Consider the following 11592-nt stretch of genomic DNA (forward strand, 5'->3'; position numbering starts at 1 on the left):
TTGAGGAGGGGACCTGCCACCTCCTGACTTGGTTTCCCTGTTGGGGGGTGTCCTTGGGAGGTGCCCTGGGGAGTCCTGAGCTCCAACTGTTCCTGTGGTTTCCTGGGGCTTCTCCAGCTCCCATTGGTCTCTGGGAGCCCAGCTGGATGCCTCTGCCCAGGGGGACACAGGAAGGCTTGCCTGTCCACCTCAGTCCCCCTGCACCAACGCTGGGGCTCAGCGGAGCAGCCGGTGGGCATGGCAGGAAGGGTGCTGGAGCCCCACGCCAGCCACTGGCTTTCGTTCTCACACCATTTAAAAGCTTTTCCCCCACTTTGGGGGTAGAATCTCTCTCTGAGGCAGTATTATGTTTTCCCCTGCTCTCTCCCTGGGTCTGTAACTTTTCTGTCCAGCCACAGCCTGTGGGTGATTTGCCAGCGAGTCCCATTGCCATGAAGCAGCCGCGAGTGGCACCGCGCGGCGCGGCTCTGCCCCAGCGCCTGCGGGAGCGGGGACCTGCCGGGGCTCTGCTCAGCCCAGGCTCTGCTCAGCCCAGGCTCTGCTCAGCCCAGGTTCTGCTCAGCCCGGGCTCTGCTCAGCCCGGCCACTGCCAGCTGCTGCTCTCACTTGTTCATCAGTGTTTTGCTTCTGGTAACTGGGTTCTTGTTGCTCTGCGGTGTCGAGCGGCAGTTCTCATTTCACAGCTTTGCAGAGTTTATGGGAATGTAAGAGCTCGATGCAAATGAACTTCATTAACATGCTTAATTATCTTATAAACCTCATATCCATCTGTCCTGCATATGCTTTGTACTCGATGCTTTAAGACAAGCCACCATGGCAGGCTTGGCACAAGGTGGCTGCGAGCAGGAGCCAGAGGGGAGCTGCTCTGCCTGCGCAGGGACCGGGCTCTGATGCTGTTGGCACATTGAAGGTGAGAGGGCATTTTTTCAATGGCCAGGCCCAAGCTGGGGGCCTCAAAATGAACCCAGAAAACACACAGAAGGTGACAGGATCTTAGGACTTACTGCTGAGGGCAACAAAGCCAACCTGGAAACTCTGCTGATGCGTCAAAGAGAGAGAAACGCCGGTGAGAGGCTCCAGCCAGCAGCTCCTCGGTGGGCGAGAAGCTGGGGCTGGGAAGGCTAAGCCAGAGCCAGGAGCTCTGCCCAAGGCAGGTTGGTGTGGAAAAGCTTTGAGCAAGTCCCCAGGAGAGACCTGGCACCGTGGTGCAGCACTGAAGGGCCCATCCCACGCCCAGCGATCGCTGGGTGAGGCGTCTCTAAGCCAGGTGATGTGCAGAGGGTGGGTTTGCTGGTCATCAGGCCAGGCTCCCTCCTCCCTCCCACCCGGGGGCTGTGGGTGCTGCAGGAGAGCTGCAGGATCAGCAGAGCACCCGTGGGTGCCCATGGTCACCAGCCTGGCACAGGTGACACCATCTGAGTGCCAGGTGCTAACGCCAGTCTCTTGCAGCAGCCCCTTTCCCCGGAGCAGCGTGTGCTGGGGGGACACCTGAGGGTTGAGAAGCTGGGAGATTTTTGTGGTTTCTGGTGGAAAGTGAGGCAGAGGCAGGAGACTGTCCAAGAGCCCGATGGGATCTTCCCCAGGCTGGATAGCCGCGTCCAGCTGCCTGTTTCAGCTGTCAGTGCTCCAGCCTGGATTTGGGAGCTCGGAACACAGGAGCCTTCCCCAACAGCCAGCTCCTCTCCTGCCTGGAGAGTGGCAAAAATAAACCCCAAACCTTGCTCATGTGCCGCCCAAGACCCTGATCCTGTCTCCCTTGGTGGCACATGCTGTGTTTTGCAGTGGGGACACTGCACTGCAGCCACAGGAGTGAGTGCCATGAGCAGAGTGGCAGGGATTGCTTTCATGCTTGCTTAGTTGTATTCAAAAATACCATAAAACATGAGCCTTTGCTTCCTGGTTGCCATGCAGATCCACAGATCTGGTGAGAGACGGTGGAAATCCAACTTGCACCAGAGCTCCCAAAGGATTTATGGGCCATACCAGGGGGCTGAGCACAGGGAGCAGCTCTGGAGGAGGGAATGGGGCAGCCACAGGGTGCAGAAGTGGAGGTGCTGCAGTCAGGCACTGGTGCAGGGACTGTCTGGCAGGGAAAAGCAAGCCAAGAGCAGGACTTGGTGCGAAGCTTCAGTGCCTTTATACGCCAGCATCATGCAGAGCTGCCTCTGCAAGCAGCCTCTGCGAGCCCAGGGGTCACCCACTGGGGAGCTGCTGTGTGCAGCACACGCTCCTCTCATCCTGGGGGCAGCAGGGACTCGGCTTTACACCGGATTGCTGCTTCTTGGGGGGTTTGTAATGGACCCAAAGCAGGATGGGAATTTTCCCAGGCCGGGCAGGGAGCAGGACCCAGCATTCAGCAACCCTGGAGCCACATGGCCCTTGGGATGAGCGTCCTGCACCGCAGCAGGAATCCCTGTGTCCTGCAGGTGGGGAGCAGGGGGTGTAGCACATGCAGAGCGCTGATGGAGGATCTCTTTCCCTTCTCTTGCTCTTGCCAGCTCACACCATGGCAAAGACTCCTTGTTCTCCAGGGGCTCAGGTAACACCCTGGCTGAGCACCCACCCCTCTGCACCCAACCTCCCTGGGCCAAGGCCAATGTTACTGCTGAGCTACCAGCCCCCCCGGCCTCCCCACTTCCCTCCAGTCCAGCAGGATGTGAACTGTAGGAGTGAGAATATTGAAAGATTCAGTGCTGGAGCTCAAAAGGACGTTAAACATCAGCAAGTGATGGTGACACTGTGCACTTAGGGGCTGGGTGCAGGAGCCGGGCAGATGCCCAGCAGCTGGGGAAGCACTGGAACCTCCTGCCATCACCACAGAGAAGTGGCAGCAGGGTGAGCAGTGCTGCTCTGTGCCACCCTGTCACCGTGGGCACGGGACAAAGGGCGCTCACCAGGCCATGGCAGAGGGGGCAGGAAGGCAGCACAGACCCAGGGACAGGCTTGGCTCTGCCTGAGGAGCTGCCAGCACAGCCTGAACCCCCAAGCCATGTCCAGCTGCCCTCCAGCACTGTGATCTGGGAAGGCTGTGAGCCCAAACGAGCAGACTTTGCTGGTTGAAATCCCCCCATCTCTCATGAGAGGGGTCTGGGGGAGCCTGCGGAGCAGGGAGCATCCAGGGAGAGGAGAGCTGGACTGACACAGGGCTGGTGCCTGGGGTCAGAGGTGGCCTGAGATGGTTTTTAGTCCTGGAGGTGCCCAGTTTGCTGGAGCAGGGGCATGGCAGGGGCTGGCCCCACTGTGATGATGCCAGGAGCACCCATGGGGGCACTGGGAAAGGGGAGCTGGGGCAGCAATGGGCTGAGCTGCCAGCTACAGCATGCATCACTCTGCTTCCAGGCCGGGTCCCCAGACTCCTTCAGCGCCGGTGCTTGTTCTGTGTGTCATGTGCTGATTTCCTTCCTCCAGGGTGCAGTTTCCAGGTGCCTCTGCACTACCTGCATGTGGCAGAAGGCAGCTTCTTGCTTTTATACCTGCCCCACAAAGGCAGGAACGCCTCGAGGCCCCTCATCACTAAAGGTGCTGCCTGAAGACTGAAGGTGTCAGGAAAGACCCTGCTGAATGGGACTGCGACACACGGAAACCTGCAGCTCTCCCTCTGCCACTGCTGGCAGCTGGGGACAAGGGGACAGGAGAGGGCTGCCAAAGGCACAGGGCTGGACGTGTCCTGGCCTTTATCTCCCCCTACTGCCACCCACTCTGCTGTTTGCTCTGGTGCTGCACGGTGCACGAAGTCCAGCAGTGCCACACACGGCAGCCGTGGGGCTTGGGAAGAGCCAGCTCTGGAGCAGCGATGTCCTGGAGCAGTGCAGGGAGAGCAGCCACTGCCTGGAGTGCAGAACACAGCGCTGTGGTGGGGCAGGGCCCCTGCCAGATGACCTGAGTAATAAAAACCTGGCTGAGCCAACGCCAGGCAGGGCCGTGGCATTCAGCATCCTGGGAGCGTTACCACTGCAGCGGAGATGGGAAGGAGAGGGAGAGGATGGAGAGCAAGGTGATGAAGGCACCCTTCATTTGCTCCAAAGGTACCTGAAGGTGAAGTTTCCCAGGCTGAAATGAGGTTGTTTTGGAGTCAGCCGGACACTGTGACCCACAAAGGCCTGAGGAGCCCCCGGGGCAAAAGGAGAGGGGTTTCCCCACCCTTCGTGGCCCTGGGGGCTGTGAGACCGGGCCCCATGGGGTTTCTGCATCACCCTCAGGGCTGCCCTGGCTCTGCCAGAGCTGGACATCAGCCCCAGGCACTGCAGGACCCTTGGGGACAAGGGCCTCACTTGGTCCTGAGCCCACCTTGTCCCTGGGCCGTGTGTGCCCTGAAGTGTGTCCAGCCGCAGCTGGAGCCGTGGGGCCGCACACACAGCTCGTGGGGGCTGCCTGGGTGGCTCTGCTCTGGTGTGTGGGTTTGCCCTCTGACATCATGGCCCAGCCACCAGCTCCTGGGGCTGAACAAGGTAAGAAGGGGAATAGGCTCCTCCCTGGCGAGCGGCTGGGCCCCCAGCCCAGCCCAGCACGGTGTATGGCCGGGAAGCGGCTAAAGACACGTTTGGCACCAGGAAAGGGCTTTGCATGGTCATGGGTAGCAGGGGTTGGTCCCCACATTTGGCTCCCAGGGAGCCTCACACCCCTGGGCCCTTCCACACCCTGCTGCAGGCCACGCACTGTGCTCTGCCTTGAGTGCCAGGCCCCACGGGCTACCCCATGTTTGGCGCTGACCCCGAGCCGGGACAGAGCCTGTCCTGATTCAGTGCCCTTCCGCTGCCCCTTGGGGTGGTTTGGCCCTTCTGCTCAGCCTTGGAGAGGAGCAAGAGCTGCCCTGGGGATGGCAGCAGGTATGTGCCATGGGTTATGCTCTGTGGGGCAGGGCTGGGGCCTGGCCTGGCTGTACAGACACGGGGCTGGGAGGCCAGGGGCTGTGTGGCATGGGGCCACGCTCTGCCCGGGGCACGGGGGGGACACATGAGCAACACTGGCCCCACCACATCCTTATCTCTAACTTGGAGAGACGTGGAGTTGATGGGTGGAGCATCCAGTGGGTAAGGAACTGGTGGACAGACCGTAGCCAAAGGGGGGTGGTCAGTGGGTCTGTGTCCAGGTGGAGGCTGGTGACCAGTGGGGTCCCCCAGGGGTCTGTCTGGGGACTGGGGCTCTTTAACACCTTTATCAGTGACATGGGTGATGGGATTGAGTGCAGCCTCAGCAAGTTTGTGATGACACCAAGCTGAGTGGTGTGGGTGACACAGCAGAAGGAAGGAGCCATCCAGAGGGATCCTGACAGGCTGGAAAGGTGGGGCTGGGTGAACCTCACGAGGTTCAGCACTGCCAAGTGTCAGGTGCTGCACTTGGGCTGGAGGAATCCCAGACACAGATACAGACTGGGAGAGGAGCTCCTGGAGAGCAGCCCTGCTGAGCAGGACCTGGGTGTCATGGGGGGTGAGATACTCCACATGAGCAGCAGTGGCTCTGGCAGCTGGGAAGGGCGATGGGATCCTGGGCTCCATCAGCAGAGGGGTGGCAGCAGGGACAGGGAGGGGATTGTCCCTCTCTGCTCTGTCCCTGTGAGGCCCCAGCTGGAGTCCTGTGTCCAGAGCTGGGGCCCCAGCACAAGAGAGATGTGGGACTGTTGGAGAGGGGTCAGAGGAGCCATGGAGATGCTCAGAGGGCTGGAGCAGCTCCCCTATGGAGAGAGGCTGAGGGAGCTGGGCTGGGTCAGCCTGGAGAAGAGAAGGCTGTGGGGGGACCTCATTGCAGCCTTCCAGTCCCTGAAGGGAGCAGAGGAACAGGAGGGGAATCAGCTTGTTAAAGGGTAGATAATGGCAGGACAAGGGGGATGGAGTGAAGCTGGGGGAGGGAAGGGTTAGATGAGAGATTGGGGGGAAGTTCTTTCCAGAGAGTGGTGAGGGGCTGGAACAGGCTGCCCAGAGAGGGGGTGGGTGCCCCGTCCCTGGGGGTGTTCAAGGCCAGGTTGGCTGGGGCCCTGGGCAACCTTGTGTAGCTCCAGGCCTGGAGGTTGGTGTCCCTGCCTGTGGCAGGGGGTTGGAGCTCTGTGACCCTTGGGGTCCCTTCCAACCCAGACCAGTCTGGGATTCTATGTCCTCATGCACAAGCCAGGGGTCCCACAGGGGCTGCACCCATCCTCTGCAGTGTCCCAGTGACACCCTGTGCTCCTCCAAGCCGGGTACCGATCGATCCCTGGGCTGCTCCCAGCAGGAAGGAGTTTGCTGCACTCTTCTGGCTTCAGAAACATTTCAAATCAGAGGATTCCTCTTTTTCAAACCGTGCAGAGGAGAATCATGCCCCCAAAGGGTTAATTGCAATGAAACCCCGTTTGGTTTTAGCAGCCCCCCAGCCAGCAGCGTGCTGGCAGCCCAGCACCCGGGTATTTTTAGCACAGTGAACTTTGAGTGTGTCCAGCAAGCAGGAAAAACCCCAGCTGGAGACGTGGGGAGGACCCAGCAGAGCCAGAGGGGGGTCCCAGCCTCAGGACTTTGGCAAAGACTGTCTGCTGCCACGTCCCAGCACATGCTGCCCCAGAGCTGGGTGCCCCCAAGGGCAGGCAGCACCAGGGTGCCCACAGACCCTGGGCTGCAGGACCCCTGTGAACAATCCTGGGGGACCAGGGCCATGGGGTTACACCTCCTTCAGCCACAGCACCACAGCAGCACCCTCCTGAGCTGGTGTGGTCCCTGTCTGGGGAGCAGCGTGGGCTCTCAGAGGGATGCAGAGATCTTCCCTTTTCCATGACAACAGGCAGAAGTTCCCACCTCCTTCAGGCCAGCCTGGGGCCAGATCGCTTCCCACCAGATGACCTGCCAGCCAGTTCACCACACCCTGGAGAGAAGCAGAGTGACACCACATCTGGCTTCCTAAGGCTGGGCAGAGGAGGGGGACTCTGGGTGGCAGGAGATGGGAAGCCTCTGTGGGTGTGCAAAGCCTTGGAAAGAACCCTAAAAACAAAGCAAGAAGGTTTTGCTTATCTCTTAACAGGTGGGACCTGTGCCTCTGGATTGATGGGCCCCAAATTCAACACAACAGTCCTGACTGTGGGTTTATCCATGCTGAGAGTGACAAGGAGAGGCTGGAGGGGGTTCTGTTGGCCATGGCCACCCCTACATCCATGGGGAACCTTGTGCCATGCAGTGCCACTGCCTGGTGCTGCTGAGCCCCACTCTGCACCAAAGCCCCCATCTTCAGCCCAAAGCTGTCCTGCTGTGGGGGTCATCCCACACCTGCAGCTGTGTGGGCATCAGCAGGCTGTGCAGGGGGCTGGACCTGTGAGGAGCAAAGCGAAGGAGGGAAGATGTGTCTGGAGGAGATGCTGTGTGGAGCACACCTGGGGAGGTGCGTCCTCAGCGGCATCGACCTGGGGCAGGATCAGACCTGGGAAGGTCAGATCCAGCAGTGGCTTCTTGCCATCGATGGAGATGGGCTGAGGAGGAGCATTAGGAGCCCCAAACTGGCTTCCTGGAAGGGCAGGACTGCTGGAAGCCAGCAGCCTTGTTCCTGAGGCTGGGCTGAGCTGCTGGCTGCCACGCAGGGCACACGCCACGCCGCAGAGCACAGGTGCTCAGCACTGCAGCACAGGGGGCTCCAGAGGACCCCCATCCCCGCTGGGCAGTGGTCCTCCAGCACCACTGCTGGGGCTGGCAGTTGGTTGAGGAATTGTTTTTAGGAATGATTGAGACTGAAGCAGAGAGGAAAACAGCCCAGCCTGGCCCGGCATGGCTCCCTCTGCAGCAGGCTTGTGTTTTGACCTGTGATGTTGAGGTCCCCTTGGCTCAGAGTAGATTCATTCCTTCACCTGGAAGGGCTGGAAGTGGAGATGGACAGCAAGGATGATGGGAGAAATGGAGTGGCTTCCACCCAAGGAACAGCTAAATCTGGGGTACTCTGGCCGAGGCAGGAGGAGACCAGGGGAAGAAGGCAGAGAGCAGGAGAAGTGAAGTTTTCCCTGGATTAGACAAATCTGGGTGACTCTTCACGAGGCTGATGGGAGGTGCAAAGGTTATCTCCAGTCCCTTCTCCTGGGGCTGAGTGTAGGACTTGCAGACCTGGTCACTGGAAACCCACCAAGACCATTTAGAGTTAGTTTTGTTTTTTTCTTCCCCCTTCAAAAGCAGCTGAAATGTTTTGGCTGAAATTTGGGGGGGTTCTTACAAGTTTTCACTGCAGGTCTGGCTCCAGAAGAGAGCAGTTCATCTGCAAGAGGTAACGTTTGACAGCATTGTCAGCAAATGAAAATCAGGGTCTCATGAAGGGTCTGGAAATCATCATCATTTCCTGTTACATAGATAACTCTGAGGGCAATTGACTCTGAAAGCACTGGTGATTTATTTGGGGGAAAACTTTTTTGTCCTCAGGAGAAGAAAATTGTGTGGCTGGTGCCTTCTGAGATGTTTTTTAGGTTCTACCCACCCCAGAAAAACATCAATCAGCCCCCAGATCAGCAGGCACAGGGAGCAAGCACCAAGGTGTCACCCAACACTAAATCACACAGGGACACATCCAGGTGGGGCTGGAATCTCTCCAGAGATGGAGACTCCACACCCCCTGGGCAGCCTGTCCCAGGGCTCTGGCACCCTCACTGGGGAAAAGTTCTTCCCCATGTTGGTGTGGAACTCCCTGTGCTCCAACTTGCACCCATTGCCCCTTGTCCTGTCCCCACAGACACTGAAAAGGGGCTGCCCATTTCCCCTGCATCCCATCCTTCAGATAGTGATAAACATTAATCAGGTCCCCCCTTAGTCTTCTTCTCTCCAGGCTGAACAGCCCCAGCTCACTCAGCCTTTCCTCACAGGGGAGATGCTCCAGGCCCTTCATCATCTCCATAGCCTCCTCTGGACTCTCTCCAGGAGATCCCTGTCTGTTTTATCCCAGGGAGCCCAGAACTGGACACAACACTCCAGGTGGGGCCTGAGCAGGGCAGAGCAGAGGGGGAAAAATCTCATTAAACTTCTCCCTGCCCAGCTCTCCAGCCTGCCTAATGTAACGAAGCAGGGATACTACTCATTACATACAATTGATTTACATGTTTATTGGAAGTACAAGGAGTTTTGTGGGTGACATAGCACCTTCCACTGAGACTGTCAGCATGAGCCAGGCAGGCTTCAAGTGAGAGAGGAAACATTTTCCTGCAGGGACTGAGTTCAGGCCAGAGAGATTAGCTGGAGGAAGGCATCTTTCAAAGAAATTGGTTTTGTTGCTGTAAAAGCCACGTTGTGAGTAGTGTGACACGTGGTTTCTGCTAGGATAGCCTGTCTCACTTTTGCCTGCAAAAAGTCTTTGGGTTTATCTGAGTTTGGTAGCAGCTTCTGGTGGGCAGGGAGGCAGGAAGGCTGCTGCTGTGGTGTTTGCAGGGCAGGAATTTCAGGGCAGGAGGAGAGTGATAGGACAAGGTGATGGGACGAAGGGAAACGGCCTCAAGCTGTGCCAGGGAAGGGTCAGAGCAGGTGTGAGGAGAAGAGGAGGCTGAGGGGAGACCAGGAGGGTGCAGAGAGGTGGGCGATGGTCTCTGCAGCCAGGGGACAGGAGATGGGACAAGGGGCAATGGGCTCAAGCTGCCCCAGGGCAGGGTCAGAGCAGATGGGAGGGAAAAGTTCTTCCCTGGCAGAGTTGTCAGGGCCTGGCCCAGGCTGCCCAGGGAGGGGCTGAGTCCCCTTCCCTGGGTGTGTTTAACAGAGGGGAGATGAGGTGCTCAGGGATCTGGTTTAGCTTAGGATGGGAATGGTTGGACTTGATGATCTCAAAGGTCTTTTCCAACCTGGTGATGCTGTGATTTGAGCGGCCGTGGGAGCAGACTGCAGTTTGGCAACTCTTTAATTCCATTCACAACCACCAGTCCAGTGGAGGGTCCAGTGGAGGGGTGGTTCATTCTGGTCCCAGGTTGGTGCCCTCTGCGATTCGCTTCCCAGCTGCTGCTGTCTGGTGTCACAACCCAGGTTGCTCGTAGTGCCGATCAGCACAACCGCGGGCGCGGGGGGGACGTTCCTGACGTTTCCTACTGGCATGTTTGTGTGCCAGATTTCCTTACCATCTGTCATCCCTGTTTTCTTGTTTTTGCCAAAAGCTGTCATTCTGAATGGAGGGTGGGGACGTGCTCTCCAAAGCTGACACGGGGTAATTTTAGGCACTTGAGGGCTCACTCGCTGCGTGTCGGCAGCCCTGGCGTTACCAGCCTCGCCAGCCCTGGATGAATCCTGGGCAGTGATTTAGTTCAAGTAGTGGTGGTGGGGGGGAGAGGTTTTTTAAGCTGTTGGTTGCAGTCACACAAATGCATGAGGCTCTCAGGCCTGGGTGGGCAGAGAATGCAGCCACTGCAGGGAAAAACTGGAAAAGAAAAATACAGGGTTTGCCTCATGTGAAACAGAACGGTGAATGTAGAGGGGGGTGTGCAGGGTGACATCAGGCTGTTAAAATCCCTGCTCCTGTGGAGAGATCTGACCAAGGGAAAGCAACAGCTCTGCTACAACAGACTGTGACGTCCCCAGCTTATTTCCAGAGATGTAAATGTCCTGGGGATGAGAAGCTGGACAAATTCAACCTTGAAATAAGCTGCAGCTCTCTCTCAGCCACGGTGTCTGCACGCTGTGGCGGCGTGCAAGGGGAGCCCCGCGCTCCCAGGGCTCGCAGCCTATCCAGCAAAATCAGCTCAGCTGCAACCCTGCATTTTTAATTGGGTTTTGGGAGGAATGGCTCAGCCCACAAGTGGGGAGCTGGTAGGTGGAGCAGTGAGGGTTTCTTGCCTTGTCCCAGAGCTGCAAGACCAGCTGGTCCAAGCATTCGGTGCCCTGTGCCAGCCAGGGAGGGAGAGGGTTCCTGAGTGCTTGGATTCATAGAATCATAGAATCCCAGGCTGGTCTGGGTTGGAAGGGACCCCAAGGATCACAGAGTTCCAACCCCCTACCACAGGCAGGGCCACCAACCTCCAGGCCTGGAGCTACACAAGGTTGCCCAGGACCCCATCCAACCTGGCCTTGAACACCCCCAGGGATGGGGCACCCACCCCCTCTCTGGGCAGCCTGTTCCAGCTCCTCGTGCCCCCTCCTTTGTGCTGGAGGGCCCAGCTCGTGGTGGGGGTGTTTAAACCTCCGTCCCAGGAGTGCTGGGCCTGTGCTGGCACCTCACCACTTCCCATCTCAGCCCACAGCAGCTCCACTCTCCCAAGGACTGTGGGGTTTTCATCTGACCCCAGTTACCAGGCTCAGCGTTAGAGTGGAATCCGATGACTTGTGACAATCCAAACTACAGAAAAGGTGATCTAGTGGTTTCAGTTGGACTGAAACTTCAGTAACTACAAAGCCAGGCAGTTTGGGGGTGGTTTGGGCACAGCCAGCTGCTGATCCAAATTTGTAACCAAAGTTATGGTGGGAATTTGTGCCAGAGGGTCACTGCTTGCTCAGGAGAGGTGGAGGAGGTGGGGATGGGGCTGCATTTGTTCTGAAAGAGACAGAATGAATTTGGACCATCTCTGATTGAAGGCTGGGGAAAGACCAGGGCAATGCCATGAGAGCAACTGCTTGCAGGCTGGAGGAGGAGAAGGCTGAGAATGAGACTTCTCTCCAGCAGCTCTCCAAAAAGCCTGAGATGTCTAGCAGGGGG

Source organism: Gallinula chloropus, assembly GCF_964237585.1.
Source record: "Gallinula chloropus genome assembly, chromosome: 15".
NCBI classification, from domain to species: Eukaryota; Metazoa; Chordata; class Aves; order Gruiformes; family Rallidae; genus Gallinula; species Gallinula chloropus.